Below are 15,328 nucleotides of genomic sequence, written 5' to 3' on the forward strand. Positions count from 1 at the left end.
ATGGAGGACGACGGGAGCTGGACCAGATGGAGTTTATTGTTTTCGAGGTGTTGGTCAGGAAACCCCGGCGGGACCCACGGTGAATGTATTTCCGGCGAGGGCAGAAAGTGATGTCCGGATAAAGCTGCAGTATAGTAGCGTAACCAGTGGATATTTTGATAGCAAGGTCAATGCGCAGGAACAGACCTATTTATAATCCACATGATCGCCGTTACTACCATGAAAATAATTTTTACACTTTAAAATTATTTTTTATATTTTACTTTTATAAATTATTCAAATACTATCATTTTATGAACTGTAGAATGAACAAAACTGCTATAACCGATTATTTTGAACAAACTATCATTCAACAAATGTGCGTACGAATGGTCTTTAGTGTGCATAGATTCTGTTCTTAGCTAAGAACAAATTCAGATAAGAAAACATTGGTGAATGTCAGAATCGATCGTCCGCTCCTTCCGTGTGCCACGCCCCCTCGATAACCCCGTGTGGAATCCCCGTGTGATCAGCTGATTCTGGTTGTTGTCATTAGTCCTCTGTCATTAGTCCACCCCTAATGTGGACCGTACCATTTTAACCACCTCGGCGCTAGAAGCAGCCAGTCGGTTGCGTCATTCATTCTCATTGAGTGACCTGTTCATTGTGTTTGTCTGTCATGGTACTGTTTGTCGTGCGTTGGTAAATGTAAGTAGCCAGCAGAAGTCTAGCCTGTTGAAAATATGTTATTTTACAACCTTCATTTATTCGTTTAAGTGATTCATTTACTAATGCAAGCTGACGTCTTTATAAGCTGAATTACTTACCATTGTCCTTCTGAGGCCGGTGTTCTGTCTAGTTGAGCTACTTTGTCGAGGTAAGCTACCGTAGTGCTAATCGATAGCCCTAACCATAGCTTACCTCGACAGTGTAGCTCAACTCGACAGAACACCGGTACAGTCAACTTTAGTTGCGTTAACTAGCAAGATAAGCTAAGTTCTCTATATAAACCAGGCTTATTTGGTGAGGTTAAATCGATCATGCTCATTTTCCAAGGAGATGAACTCCCTATGTTTTCATTCTCATTTTATCATGAATAAATTGTGTCTTTCTGAAATTAATTCGCAACTTAGCCTGTGTGGTTTGTTATTAGGCTAATGTTAACGCATAAGAAGGCTGACCAGATTTAGCTCAAATAACCTTTCCTCGTATGACATTCCTCTAAGACCAGGAATCATTCTTGTGGCCCTACGCTGCACCTTTTCTAAGGCCGCTATGTCCTTTTTAAGATATGGTGACCAAACCTGTACACAATATTCTAGGTGAGGTCTCACCAAGGAATTGTATAATCTTAGCATTACCTCCCTTGACTTAAACTCCACACACCTGGAGATATACCCCAACATCCTATTGGCCTTTTTTATTGCTTCCCCGCACTGGCGAGAATGAGACATGGAAGCATCAACATACACAACAAGGTCTTTCTCATAATCAGCTACCTTTATTTCAGTAGGTCCCATAAAATACCTGTACTTTATATTTCTGATCCCTACATGGAGTACCTTACATTTGTCTATGTTAAATTTCATCTGCCAGGTGTCAGCCCAGTCACTAATTAAATTAAGATCCCGCTGTAGCTGCTGAGCCGCTAGTTCAGTATCTGCTACACCACCCACCTTGGTGTCATCTGCAAATTTCACCAGTTTACTGTATATATTGGTGTCTACACTCACCTAAAGGATTATTAGGAACACCTGTTCAATTTCTCATTAATGCAATTATCTAATCAACCAATCACATGGCAGTTGCTTCAATGCATTTAGGGGTGTGGTCCTGGTCAAGACAATCTCCTGAACTCAAAACTGAATGTCAGAATGGGAAAGAAAGGTGATTTAAGCAATTTTGAGCGTGGCATGGTTGTTGGTGCCAGACGGGCCGGTCTGAGTATTTCACAATCTGCTCATTACTGGGATTTTCATGCACAACCATTTCTAGGGTTTACAAAGAATGGTGTGCAAAGGGAAAAACATCCAGTATGCGGCAGTCCTGTGGGCGAAAATGCCTTGTTGATGCTAGAGGTCAGAGGAGAATGGGCCGACTGATTCAAGCTGATAGAAGAGCAACTTTGACTGAAATAACCACTCGTTACAACCGAGGTATGCAACAAAGCATTTGTGAAGCCACAACACGCACAACCTTGAGGCGGATGGGCTACAACAGCAGAAGACCCCACCGGGTACCACTCATCTCCACTACAAATAGGAAAAAGAGGCTACAATTTGCACGAGCTCACCAAAATTGGACAGTTGAAGACTGGAAAAATGTTGCCTGGTCTGATGAGTCTCGATTTCTGTTGAAACATTCAAATGGTAGATTCAGAATTTGGCATTAAAAAACAGAATGAGAACATGGATCCATCATGCTTTGTTACCACTGTGCAGGCTGGTGGTGGTGGTGTAATGGTGTGGGGGATGTTTTCTTGGCACACTTTAGGCCCCTTAGTGCCAATTGGGCATCACCTACCTGAGCATTGTTTCTGACCTTGTCCATCCCTTTATGACCACCATGTACCCATCCTCTGATGGCTACTTCCAGCAGGATAATGCACCATGTCACAAAGCTCGAATCATTTCAAATTGGTTTCTTGAACATGACAATGAGTTCACTGTACTACAATGGCCCCCACAGTCACCAGATCTCAACTCAATAGAGCATCTTTGGGATGTGGTGGAACGGGAGCTTCGTGCCCTGGATGTGCATCCCACAAATCTCCATCAACCGCAAGATGCTATCCTACCAATATGGGCCAACATTTCTAAAGAATGCTTTCAGCACCTTGTTGAATCAATGCCACGTAGAATTAAGGCAGTTCTGAAAGCGAAAGGGGGTCAAACACCGTATTAGTATGGTGTTCCTAATAATCCTTTAGGTGAGTGTATATCATTTATGTAAATTAGGAACAAAAGTGGTCCTAAAATTGAACCCTGCGGTACCCCACTATGAACGCAGGCCCACTGTGACATTGAGCCTCTTATAACTACTCGCTGCTTCCTATCCGTTAACCAGTTATCAATCCAGGTCGCTACAGTTCCTAAAATACCTGTCGCTTTGAGTTTAAGTGAGAGCCTCTTGTGGGGAACAACATCAAAAGCCTTTTGGAAATCTAAGTAGATGACATCATAGGCCTTCTTATCATCAACTTCCTGAGTAGCTTCCTCAAAAAACTCCAACAGATTTGTTAAACAGGATCTACCTCTCCTAAATCCATGCTGGCTATCCCTCAAAATGTTATTTGAGTCCAGGTAATCTACCATTTTCTCTTTGATTATAGCCTCCATAACTTTACCAGTTATACAAGTTAGACTGATTGGCCTATAGTTTGACAAATTACTTCTATCCCCTTTTTTGAAAATGGGCGTTATGTTGGCATGCTTCCAATCAGAAGGTACCACACCTTCAGATAAGGATTTTTGAAACAGTAATGTTAAGGGTCGGCAAATAATATCCCTCATCTCTTTTAACACTATAGGTAAGATGCCATCAGGGCCCTGTGATTTATTTATTTTGAGCTTAGCTAGGCTTTGCAAAACATCAGCTTCAGTTATATATATATTAGTTATAGACGATGCTGGATTAGTAATAAGAACTGGTAAGTTACTAGTGTCCTCAACAGTGAATACCCGTGCAAAACTATCATTGAACTCATTTACTATGTCAATGTCGTTTTCAATTATAAGACCCTTACTATCCTGCAGATTAGTAATTTCAGCTTTTAGAGCTCTTTTAGAGTTAAAATACTGGAAGAAACTTTTAACGTCATCCTTAGCCTCCAATGCGATCTTCCTTTCGACATTCCTTTTAGCTCGTCTAATGTCATTTTTTAATTCAGCCTGTAGATTTAGATACTCTTGCTTTATTATGTCATCATCAGTTATTTTCCATCTCTGGAACAAAGCCCTTTTCCTCCTTACTTTATACTTTATTTCCCTATTAAACCACCTAGGTTGCAATTTCCTAGATTTATTCTTGCTGGAAACAGGTATGAAGTCCTCTTGCACTTGCAACAATGTGCTTTTAAAAAATTCCCATGCCTCTTCAACAGTTTTGTTATTTAACTCCATCCAGTTCACAGTTTCTAGTTTTAATCTCATACAATTGAAGTTAGCCTTCCTAACATTATATATTTTTGATTTGGACTTTGCTCTTCGGGCACTAAACTTAACCTCAAATTTAACCATGTTATGATCGCTACTGTCAAGTGGTTCTAAAACGTCTAATTTACCAATCCTGTCCTGGTTATTAGACAAAACAAGATCAAGAATGGCATCTCCCCTGGTAGGGGTGTTAACATACTGAGTAAAAAAACAATCCTGTACTAATTCCACCATCTCAAGTTCATTTTCAGAAGAGCCAGCAACAATGTCCCACTGCATCCCCGGTAGATTAAAATCACCCATAACTACCACATCATTTTTATTGCTCATAATCCTAATATCACTGTATAACAATCTGCTTTTTTAACATCTGATAGCCCAGATACTGTTTTGTTAAATATAGATTAGATTTTATTCACAGACACACTATGAGAAAAAGGAAAGATGGAGACATCAGACACTTTTTGGTGGTAAAAGAAGAGTAAGTAGCTACAGAACATTACACAAAGTATAGGCTCAGTTTTGCAAGCTTAATGTGTATGAAGGAAAGTGGTGGTCAGCAGAAGGCAGGAGAGGCACAGGAGCAGGGAGATGGCAGGATCAGGACAGTGTGCAGGCAGCAGGGAGATGGCAGGATCAGGACAGTGAGCAGGCAGCAGGGAGATGGCAGGATGAGGACAGTGTGCAGGACAGTGAGCAGGCAGCAGGGAGATGGCAGGATGAGGACAGTGAGCAGGCAGCAGGGAGATGGCAGGATGAGGACAGTGAGCAGGCAGCAGGGAGATGGCAGGATGAGGACAGTGAGCAGGCAGCAGGGAGATGGCAGGATGAGGACAGTGAGCAGGCAGCAGGGAGATGGCAGGATGAGGACAGTGAGCAGGCAGCAGGAAGATGGCAGGATGAGGACAGTGAGCAGGCAGCAGGAAGATGGCAGGATGAGGACAGTGTGCAGGACAGTGAGCAGGCAGCAGGGAGATGGCAGGATGAGGACAGTGAACAGGCAGCAGGGAGATGGCAGGATGAGGACAGTGTGCAGGCAGCAGGGAGATGGCAGGATGAGGACAGTGAGCAGGCAGCAGGGAGATGGCAGGATGAGGACAGTGTGCAGGCAGCAGGGAGATGGCAGGATGAGGACAGTGAGCAGGCAGCAGGAAGATGGCAGGATGAGGACAGTGTGCAGGACAGTGAGCAGGCAGCAGGGAGATGGCAGGATGAGGACAGTGAGCAGGCAGCAGGAAGATGGCAGGATGAGGACAGTGAGCAGGCAGCAGGGAGATGGCAGGATGAGGACAGTGAGCAGGCAGCAGGAAGATGGCAGGATGAGGACAGTGTGCAGGCAGCAGGGAGATGGCAGGATGAGGACAGTGAGCAGGCAGCAGGAAGATGGCAGGATGAGGACAGTGTGCAGGCAGCAGGAAGATGGCAGGATGAGGACAGTGAGCAGGCAGCAGGGAGATGGCAGGATGAGGACAGTGAGCAGGCAGCAGGGAGATGGCAGGATGAGGACAGTGTGCAGGACAGTGAGCAGGCAGCAGGGAGATGGCAGGATGAGGACAGTGAGCAGGCAGCAGGAAGATGGCAGGATGAGGACAGTGAGCAGGCAGCAGGGAGATGGCAGGATGAGGACAGTGTGAAGGACAGTGAGCAGGCAGCAGGAAGATGGCAGGATGAGGACAGTGTGCAGGACAGTGAGCAGGCAGCAGGGAGATGGCAGGATGAGGACAGTCAGCAGGCAGCAGGGAGATGGCAGGATGAGGACAGTGAGCAGGCAGCAGGGAGATGGCAGGATGAGGACAGCGCACAGGACCAAGAGGTGAGTTAGAAATTAGGCTGTACTTTACTACTACCATTATCTACTGTATCATCAAGGCAGATATTAGCCTAATAGACAAATATTCATTTCTGAAGGCTGTTGGAGCTGAGGGGACTGAGAGGGCAGGAATAACAGCAGACTGCTGGACCAGACCAGGCTGTTTGTAAATGTATAGGCTTATTACTTTTATTAGTATACTACTTCTAGGATAATTCCTGAGAGTTAGCAAAACCAAATTCTTTTGGATAGGGATAAGGATAATGAGATCTTCTGTATTGATTCTCATTTTGTCGCATGTCCAGACCATGACCGTGTGTTGCATACATGTCAATAAACACCCCTGGCGCATCTTGCACTCTTAACATTGATCCTGGTGGCGACTATTCGTATTGACGTGGTAGCAGACCATAATGGTCATAGAAGTGTTATGAAGGTAGTACCCCCCAATTATGGAGGGGTAATTCGCACTCTGGTTCCCGCTCGGCAGGACAATGTTATTGTAATTAAATGTATTGATGGTTTATTATTAATGATATTAAAATAATTAATAAGAAATCTTTATTTTAAAATGTATTTTATCTAATAATTACTGTTACTGTCTAAATACAGTGGTACCTCGGTTCTCGAACTCACTAGAACTCGAATTTCTTGAAAGTCGAACAAACCAGTTTGACCTAGAACTCGATCTGAATATCAGAAGTCGAACCGTGAACGCTGACCTAATATAAATTGTACGCGCCAGGAAATGAGTCATACTACAATGCACTTCTTACTTGAATGCCTTCTTCACAGACTGGACGATTAACCAAATAAAGCAGCGCAACATTACAGTAACTAACAATATATAACCCACTAACTTACGTGTACTATTAGAGCATTTATGTCATTTATTAAAACTTTATTTTACCAGGTAAATTAACTGAAAACCAGTTCTCACTGCTTTACATGATATTCGGGAGAAATAGCAGATTACGCATTGGAACTGCCTGGGATACAACCGTCATGCGTGAAACTAAACTCTTCAGACAATAAGGGCAAAGGTGTGTCGTCACGGAGGCGGTTCCAGTTTGTGCAGCCGGGTGAGAGGTCGCAATGCATTACGGTTAGATCAGAATGCATTGCTTTAAGCCAGCGCTGTAAGCAAGTCGAACGCACCCAATGACTGGAATGGGGAAACAAACTGAAATGCAGACTTAATACAGAGGACTTATGACAACAACCAGAAACAGCTGATCACATGGGGATCCCACACGAGGTTAACGATGGGGCGTGGCACATGGAAGGAGCGGACGATCGGGGCAGGACAGGGGTACTGTTGGGATAAGATCTTTATCGTTTTGGAAGCCATTAAGAAAAAAATGTTCTTCTTGTTTTTTCCTATTCATTTTGTGTTTAAATGCTAAAAAATTAAAAAAAGAAAAACATATTTAGGTGTCATTTTGGGGGGCCAGGAACCAATTAATTGATTTTCCATTATTTCTTATGGGAAAAAATTGATCAGAACTCGAACTTTTTAGGATTCGATCCGGAGTCTGGAACGGATTAAGTTCGAGAACCGAGGTACCACTGTATATGTATTCAGCTAGGTGTAAACATGCACGATACTACCACAGCGAATGCGAGGCTGAGACTGAAGCGTTACCCTTTGTTTCAGCTGAGAGACGTGCCGCGTGACTCATTTCCCCGCCATACAAGTTATCTTTGGTCGGCGTTCACGGATCAGCTTCTGAGATTCAGATCGAGTTCTAGGTCAAACTGGTTTGTTCGACTTTCAAGAAATTCGAGTTCTAGTGAGTTCCAGGTAATTTTTTTTCGAAGTAGTTGGTTCGACTTTTAAGAAATTCAAGTTCTACTGAGTTTGAGTACTGAAGTATCACTGTACATACTTTAAATGCTTGACACATGAATGTGAGATTCGCCTCTCCAGGCTCAACAAAGCCTGCTGCCTCTAAATGCACATTAACAACGGCCTGTATTCTGTGGGCTTGATTGTATCCAGTCAAGCTGATTTCCCTAATGAGGCAGAGCAAGCAGGAATCTGTAAAACAAGCACTCAGGTCTGTTCACCATTCAGTGATGAACAATGACCAGTCCCCCTCCCCAGAGTGTTCTGCTCCAAGGACTCTGTCACTGCTACTTAAGACCTTAGATGACAGAGTGACAGTGGGAGACCTGGGCAGGAAGTTTACAGTATCGTAGTGTTCATAGACAGTGTTAATTAATAGGGATATTAATGATGCAGTCATAACAAGAAAATGTCTCAGGGAAAAGTATATTTTAAGAATTGCCGTCAGTGAAGAACCGGAAAAAAATAAGGGAGTAAGGGATCTTGTGTTTGAGACTTTACAGCAAGACACAGAAATGCATCCCATATACATTTGTAAGCAAATAATCATGCGGTCATGAACACATGGCTTTGGACAGGGATATTGTAAAGTGCTTTGAGAATGTAATGTTATGAAAAAGCATTGGACTGTTGGCCACCTTCCAAGCACTGGACGCTACGCAGTAGTTGGCTCAGGTTATCTGCATAACGGCCCCTTGCTGCCCTGTCTCAGGCCGTGGCCTCCATGATGCAAACCTGGGAGCAGATATGCAGATAATAATTGGTGTGATTATGCTGTTCACAGCCACAGAAACCCTAGGCTCTTTGTTATAATTGCTAAAAACAGGTTTGATCTGATTTACTAAAGCAGGGCTTTTATGTGGAGTACTTTGAAGATGTATGTTTGCCACTCCCAAATGAGCATGCTTTGAAGGTCGTCGAGGGTACATGATGACATTTGTCAGCGGGGATGGACAATTATACACTTCATCTGAAAAGGAGTGTGTAGTGCCTCATGAGAAGGACCGGCAGCACGGGGATTAAACAGCATCCAGAAACACACATTGTATCGGCAATTACAGTGTCACGGTGCTGCTGTGAATTGGTAAGATGTCTATTGTCATCGGCATTTCGGCCGGAGACCTAGTTCTGTAGTGATGGGGTTTTGTTTCTTTTGCAAAGGGAAGCAGATTGATACACAATAGGTAATCACAAACAGCTTCAATGAAAGGGGTTCCAAGCTCTTTTATACATTTATACAATGCAACGGGCTATTTCTAGATGGTCTCCTCTCCATTTACATTCCAGTCATTGCATTTCTTGGCTAGGTTCCATTCCTTTACCTTGTTTTTCACTAAAGGAACAGAAATGTTAACCATTTCTATACACATTCCTTATATAGAAGCACTACTTGCCAAACTATTATTACCCCAACCACCCGGCAAGTCTTGTAAGGTCAGTTCTTCTGCACTATGAAATCAAGCAGTAACAGATGCTGGCTTGTTCTTAGCCCTCCTGCAGATGCATGAGGCACAAGGAACCACAGAATTAGCTGCTGCATTCTACAGTCTGCAAATATGCAAACTAATCCTGACCTTAACCTTGACTCTATTTTCAACTTGACCGTCTGCAGATGCACTAAGACATCCATGGGTGGCCTTATCCTGATAAACTGTCATCTCTTCATCATTCGCAATGCACCTGAAGATTGTTTCTACTAAAAGTTCTGCACAGCCTTATTGTCAGCAAGATCTGAATAATAGTTCTACTGAATGTTCTGCACATCTTCATAGACAGCATGATCTGAAGGTTGGTTCTACTGAATGTTCTGCACATCTTCATAGACAGCTACTACCCCCCCCCCCCCAAAAGGCTTACACTAGAGGGAGGACATAGAATTTGTTTGCACTTGGTGGGATTTGAACCCTCTGTGAATTATTAGCGCAATATCTGTTGAGCTGCAGGAGAGGTAATGTCCTTGTTATCCAGAGTGACAGGCGCGCTCCAAAAAGAATACATTTTCAAAATGAAATTTGTACTTACCAGGCAATTGTCAAACAAGACCAACAAAAGAATTAAGCTTAAATGAATTACCCTTTAATTACCCTTAATGTTCTGTACGTGGGGGCGGCATGGCGGTGGAGTGATTGGCAATGTCACCTCACACTTCTGGAAATACCGGCTGGTGGCTATGAGTGTGGAGTTTGCATGTGCTCTCTGTGTCATGGGGTTTCTGGGTCTCCCACCCCCCACAGTCAATGATGAGGTTAACTGGTGATGCCAAAGTGTCTTTGTGTCTCTGTGTCCCCATCCGTCCTGCTGCACAGGCTTGTTATTACAGGCATTGTGATGCACTCAGCTGCTGCCTGTTCCCCGCCGCACATACTGTAATCCTTCTGTGAAAGAAAACTCTTCCCAGTTCCACCATTACACATATGCACAGTTGCACTTTAATGTTACACTGTTATATTACACATACGTTCTACTCACAGTTTGCTTGTTTATAGTCTATTTATGTTTTTATTTTTTCTCATGTATATGTTTTGTTTCGTATATCTCTTTCTGTCAACACCTGCACCTAGAGGAATTCCTTGTACAATTGGTACTTGGCGACCAACAATAAAGATTCTAACTAAGCCACTTATCTGTTCATGAAATCGATCCAGGTGGCTGTGTCTGTCTGCTCATGGACTGGTGAGACGTCTCCTATTACGAGCCCCAGTCAAGGGGATTAGGGAGTAACAGAATGAACATGTACTGTGGGGACAGAACAAACACAGTGCACCAAAACAGGTAGTAAAAATAGAGTGTATATTTACAAGTTTGCTCACCACAGTGTATGTACAAACTTTAAAAGTAACCTAGGCTAGCACAACAAACAAAACATTCAATCACACTGAGTCCCAAACTAACTCACCTGCAAAAGAAAAATGAAAAAAATTAAACAAAAGACAATCAGTCTCAATATCTCCCTATCCAAATACACAAAAAGATCAAACAAAGAAAATGGCAGTCACTCTTTACACCATACACACTCAGAATGTCAACACCAGAAGCTAGGCTTTATCGTAGTCAGGAACACAGGCAAAATGGTCGGTACACAGGAAAAGCAAATACAGATACAAGCTTCGGTGTCGTGGGTCCTCTTCTACGTATAACCTAGAAGTGACGACGTCCGTCAAGAGGGACCCAGGGGTGGATCTCCGTGTTGGGAGGAGCCAACAAAACACTAGAAAGTAACAGATGCAAATTGCGTAATATGTAATAAATGCAAACCCTTGTGGCATGAACCCAAAACCTTATGGTACACCCCCTCCCACAAATGTGAACTTCTTCTGAGTTAACCTGGATTGATAACTGGTTAACAGATAGGAAGCAGCGAGTAGTTATAAGAGGCACAATGTCACAGTGGGCCTGTGTTCATAGTGGGGTACTGCAGGGTTCAATTTTAGGACCACTATTGTTCCTAATTTACATAAATGATATAGACACCAATATATACAGTAAACTGGTGAAATTTGCAGATGACACCAAGGTGGGTGGTGTAGCAGATACTGAACTAGCGGCTCAGCAGCTACAGCGGGATCTTGATTTAATTAGTGACTGGGCCGATACCTGGCAGATGAAATTTAACATAGACAAATGTAAGGTACTCCATGTAGGGAGCAGAAATATGAAGTACAGGTATTTTATGGGACCTACTGAAATAAAGGTAGCTGATTATGAGAAAGACCTTGGTGTGTATGTTGATGCTTCCATGTCTCATTCTCGCCAGTGCGGGGAAGCAATAAAAAAGGCCAATAGGATGTTGGGGTATATCTCCAGGTATGTGGAGTTTAAGTCAAGGGAGGTAATGCTAAGATTATACAATTCCTTGGTGAGACCTCACCTAGAATATTGTGTGCAGGTTTAGTCACCATATCTTAAAAAGGACATCGCGGCCTTAGAAAAGGTGCAGCGTAGGGCCACAAGAATGATTCCTGGTCTTAGAGGAATGTCATACGAGGAAAGGTTAGTTGAGCTAAATCTGTTCAGCCTCAAGCAAAGGAGACTGAGGGGGGACATGATCCAGGTCTATAAGATTCTAACAGGTTTGGATGCTGTTCAACTGAATAGTTACTTCAGCATTAGTTCAAATACAAGAACTCGTGGCCATAGGTGGAAATTAACGGGAGAGCATTTCAAACTGGATTTAAGGAAGCACTTCTTTACACAGCGTGTAGTCAGAGTATGGAATAGTCTTCCTGATAACAAAGTGCAAGCTGAATCCTTGGGTTCCTTTAAATCAGAGCTAGATAAGATTTTAACAACTCTGAGCTATTAGTTAAGTTCCCCAAGCGAGCTCGATGAACCGAATGGCCTCCTCTCGTTTGTATAGTTCTTATGTTCTTATGTTCAGTAAACCTCAAGCTCAGGAGAGGGCATCAGCCACTATGTTACTCAAACCTTTCTTATGGAATATCTGGAGGTTGAAAATAATCAATGACCAACGCATTAAACACTGGTTGGTGTTGCGCATTTGACTGAGGGGGTTATGGTCAGTGAATACAGCGACAGGGTAGGTGCTTTCATCCACATAAACCTCAAAATGTTTACGAATTGGAATTTGAACATCCGTGCACTTTGGTATTCACAGGAGGTCCAGGAAGCAGTCCCGCGTCGACATGCAGAGGCTAGTCCACCATGAGACCAGTCAGTCAGCCGTCCCTTAGTTATACCATTGTGTGTCTGTTTGACATTACATGGTAGTTACTTAGTTATACCATTATGCGTCTGTTTGTCATTGTATGGTAGTTAGTTATACTGTTGTGTGTCTGTTTGACATTACATGGTAGTTACTTAATTATATCATCTGTAATGTCACAGAAAATGTTGGTGAGAGTATAAATGAGAAATAAACAGAATAAAATTAATTAAATGTGTAATAGGGGTGACATGGTGATGCTGTGGTTAGTATTGTTGCCTCACATGCCTGGGACCCGCGTTTGAGTCTCTGCTACGGTTCCATGTCTGTGGAATTGTTCTCTGTGCGCCACCATGGGGTTTTCTCTGGGTACTCTGGTTTCCCCCCACAGCCCAAAACATGCGGAGGCTAATAGGAGTTAGCAAATTGCCCAGTGAGAGAGAGTGAATGGGGTGTGTGAGTGTGCCCTGTAATGGGTTGGCACCCCATCCTGGCTTGTGCCCTGCCTTGTTCTTATAGGCTCTGGACCCCCCACAACACTGAACAAGATAAGCAGTTTCAGAAAATGGACAGATAGACACATCATATAGAAATGATAGACATCAAGACATGGATGTTAAGATATTTGCAAATGAATACAGAAAGAGAAGAAACAATTGACTGTCACAGATTACACAGAAAAATCATTCGTATCAATGAAATGGTGCATGTTTTCTGTGACTTTTCTTCTATGAGAAATATTCATACTTACTTTCCTCTGGGTGTTGAGTGGATCCTCTTTATTCCCCGTCATGAAGAGCGGCTGGGCCTCAGCTGGGCCTCTCCCTCCTCTAATCCCACTGCAGTGTTTCTGGGTATTTTAATGCTTACTACTATAATACATTTTCATGACCCTTCTGTTGATTTTTTCTTTTCAAGTGACTTAACTTGGTCTGTTGTGTTTATAAGATTTCCCTGCTGGTGGTTTGTTACCTGTTTGTTCAGCTTAGGAATGGTTGGTCTATCTGTCCAGCAGGTGAAGACAGTGAGCTGATCTTCAGAGGATTTTTTTTTTTGACACTGGTGTGTTTCAGTCTGTGTTAGTCAGGATGTTATTCTCTAAACATCAGAGGACAAACAGCCCGGAAATGGAGAGACTGAGGAAATAGCAAGACATGCCTTGGCAGCATTCCCCAGCAAGCCCCGCAGCACACAGCCTTCCCATCCTTGCCCAGACAGACATGGTTCAGCCAGACCAAATGCTTCAGTTCTCCAGGTGGAAATGTCTGATGTCTGGACCTTAGCTGACCACAGAAGCTGATGTGCCACACCACTGTCATAAGCGCCTCCTGTCATGGGCTGACACAGCCGGGGGTCAGACCTGTAAGGTGAGTTGCCGTAGACGCGTCCTCTCATTGGCTGACACAGCCGCGGGTCAGATCTGTAAGGTCAGTTGCCATAGATGCGTCCTCTCATTGGCTGGGGATCAGTTCTGTGTGGTCCATTGTGGTACCCATGCCCTCTCATTGGCTGATTTTGCTGAGGGTCAGTGCAGTGATGATGCGATAATATTATGGTACCTTCCAAGGGTTCACTGTTGCTGCGGTCCACTATTTTCAGAAAACCAAAACATAGGGCAGAACCCATTTATTTTTTTCAAACAGCAGATGGTGCATTTTTCTGTGATGAATCAGGCTTCATCATAGTACCCTTCACTTGTTTTTATCCAAAAGCTTTATCACTGCACTGAGATGAATTCCCCGTTCCATAAGATGTTAGCCCACTATCTCCCCCTTCAGGAAACCTCAAGAAAAGCACATAAAATTACTGAGCAGGGGTGGTCATTGACACTGGAGCATATATAGCTCCATCCTGAGTGAAGTTCACAAAGAATTCTTATGTAGACACAGGTTGCAGAGATGGGGAAGGGCAGCTGGCATTAGGGGACCTGTCACTTGCTGGATTAGGTATGTATAATTACACAGCTCGCCAAATGAATTTGCAATTGTAGAATGTGTTTTTGGATCAGTTGCTGCTATTTCTAGGTTGTTTTTGTTAAGAGGGTGAAGAGGGAGGTGCAACGCTGGTCGGCCCAATCAGAAGCCACACTGCAGGACGCGCTCGATGACGTAGACTGGGACATGTTCCGAGCCTGCGCAGACAACATCAACGAATTTGTGGACGTGACAATGAGTTTTGTTAACATGCTTGCTAATGAAGTCGTCCCTAAGGTGAGTGTCACACTCTTCCCCAATCAGAAACCGTGGGTTGACAGATCGATCTGCGCTGCAGAGAATGCCCGGACCGCTGCTTATAACGCTTGTCTCACCAACGGCAATATGAGTGCCTACAAAGCGGGAGCGTGTGGAATCTCACTGTTGCGCTGCTGTGCTGACCAGCTGTCAGGTGTGCTGACCACCATCTACAACGAGTCCCTAGCGCAGTCTGTGGTCCCCACATGCTTTAAAAGGTCCACCATGGTCCCCATACCGAAGAACAGTAAGCCTTCATGCCTGAATGATTACCGGCCTGTTGCCAACAACAGCCTGTTTCAATTTCTGAAATCAGGAAAGAGACTCAGGAGCATCATGGCCAGGACTGAGAGGCTTAGGAGGAGTTTCTACCCCCAGGCCATTAGGTTTCTGAACCTGGACGTGCCATTGCATCTCACACCCTGATGTACATTGTGCTCTTGTACCCCTCACCAAATCCGCACTGCTACACTGGTCACTTTTATGTCTGGTTACCGTTCATTTTGAACATACTCCTCTGCTTGCATTTTTAGCTTGCTTTTTGCACTTTGTAGCAAAGTCTACAAAAGAGCGGTTCAGGATGCATTTCACTACATGTTATAACTATGTATGTGACAATTTAGTCTATCACTGGAGGTTCAG

Source organism: Paramormyrops kingsleyae, chromosome 21, assembly GCF_048594095.1.
Source record: "Paramormyrops kingsleyae isolate MSU_618 chromosome 21, PKINGS_0.4, whole genome shotgun sequence".
NCBI lineage: Eukaryota > Metazoa > Chordata > Actinopteri > Osteoglossiformes > Mormyridae > Paramormyrops > Paramormyrops kingsleyae.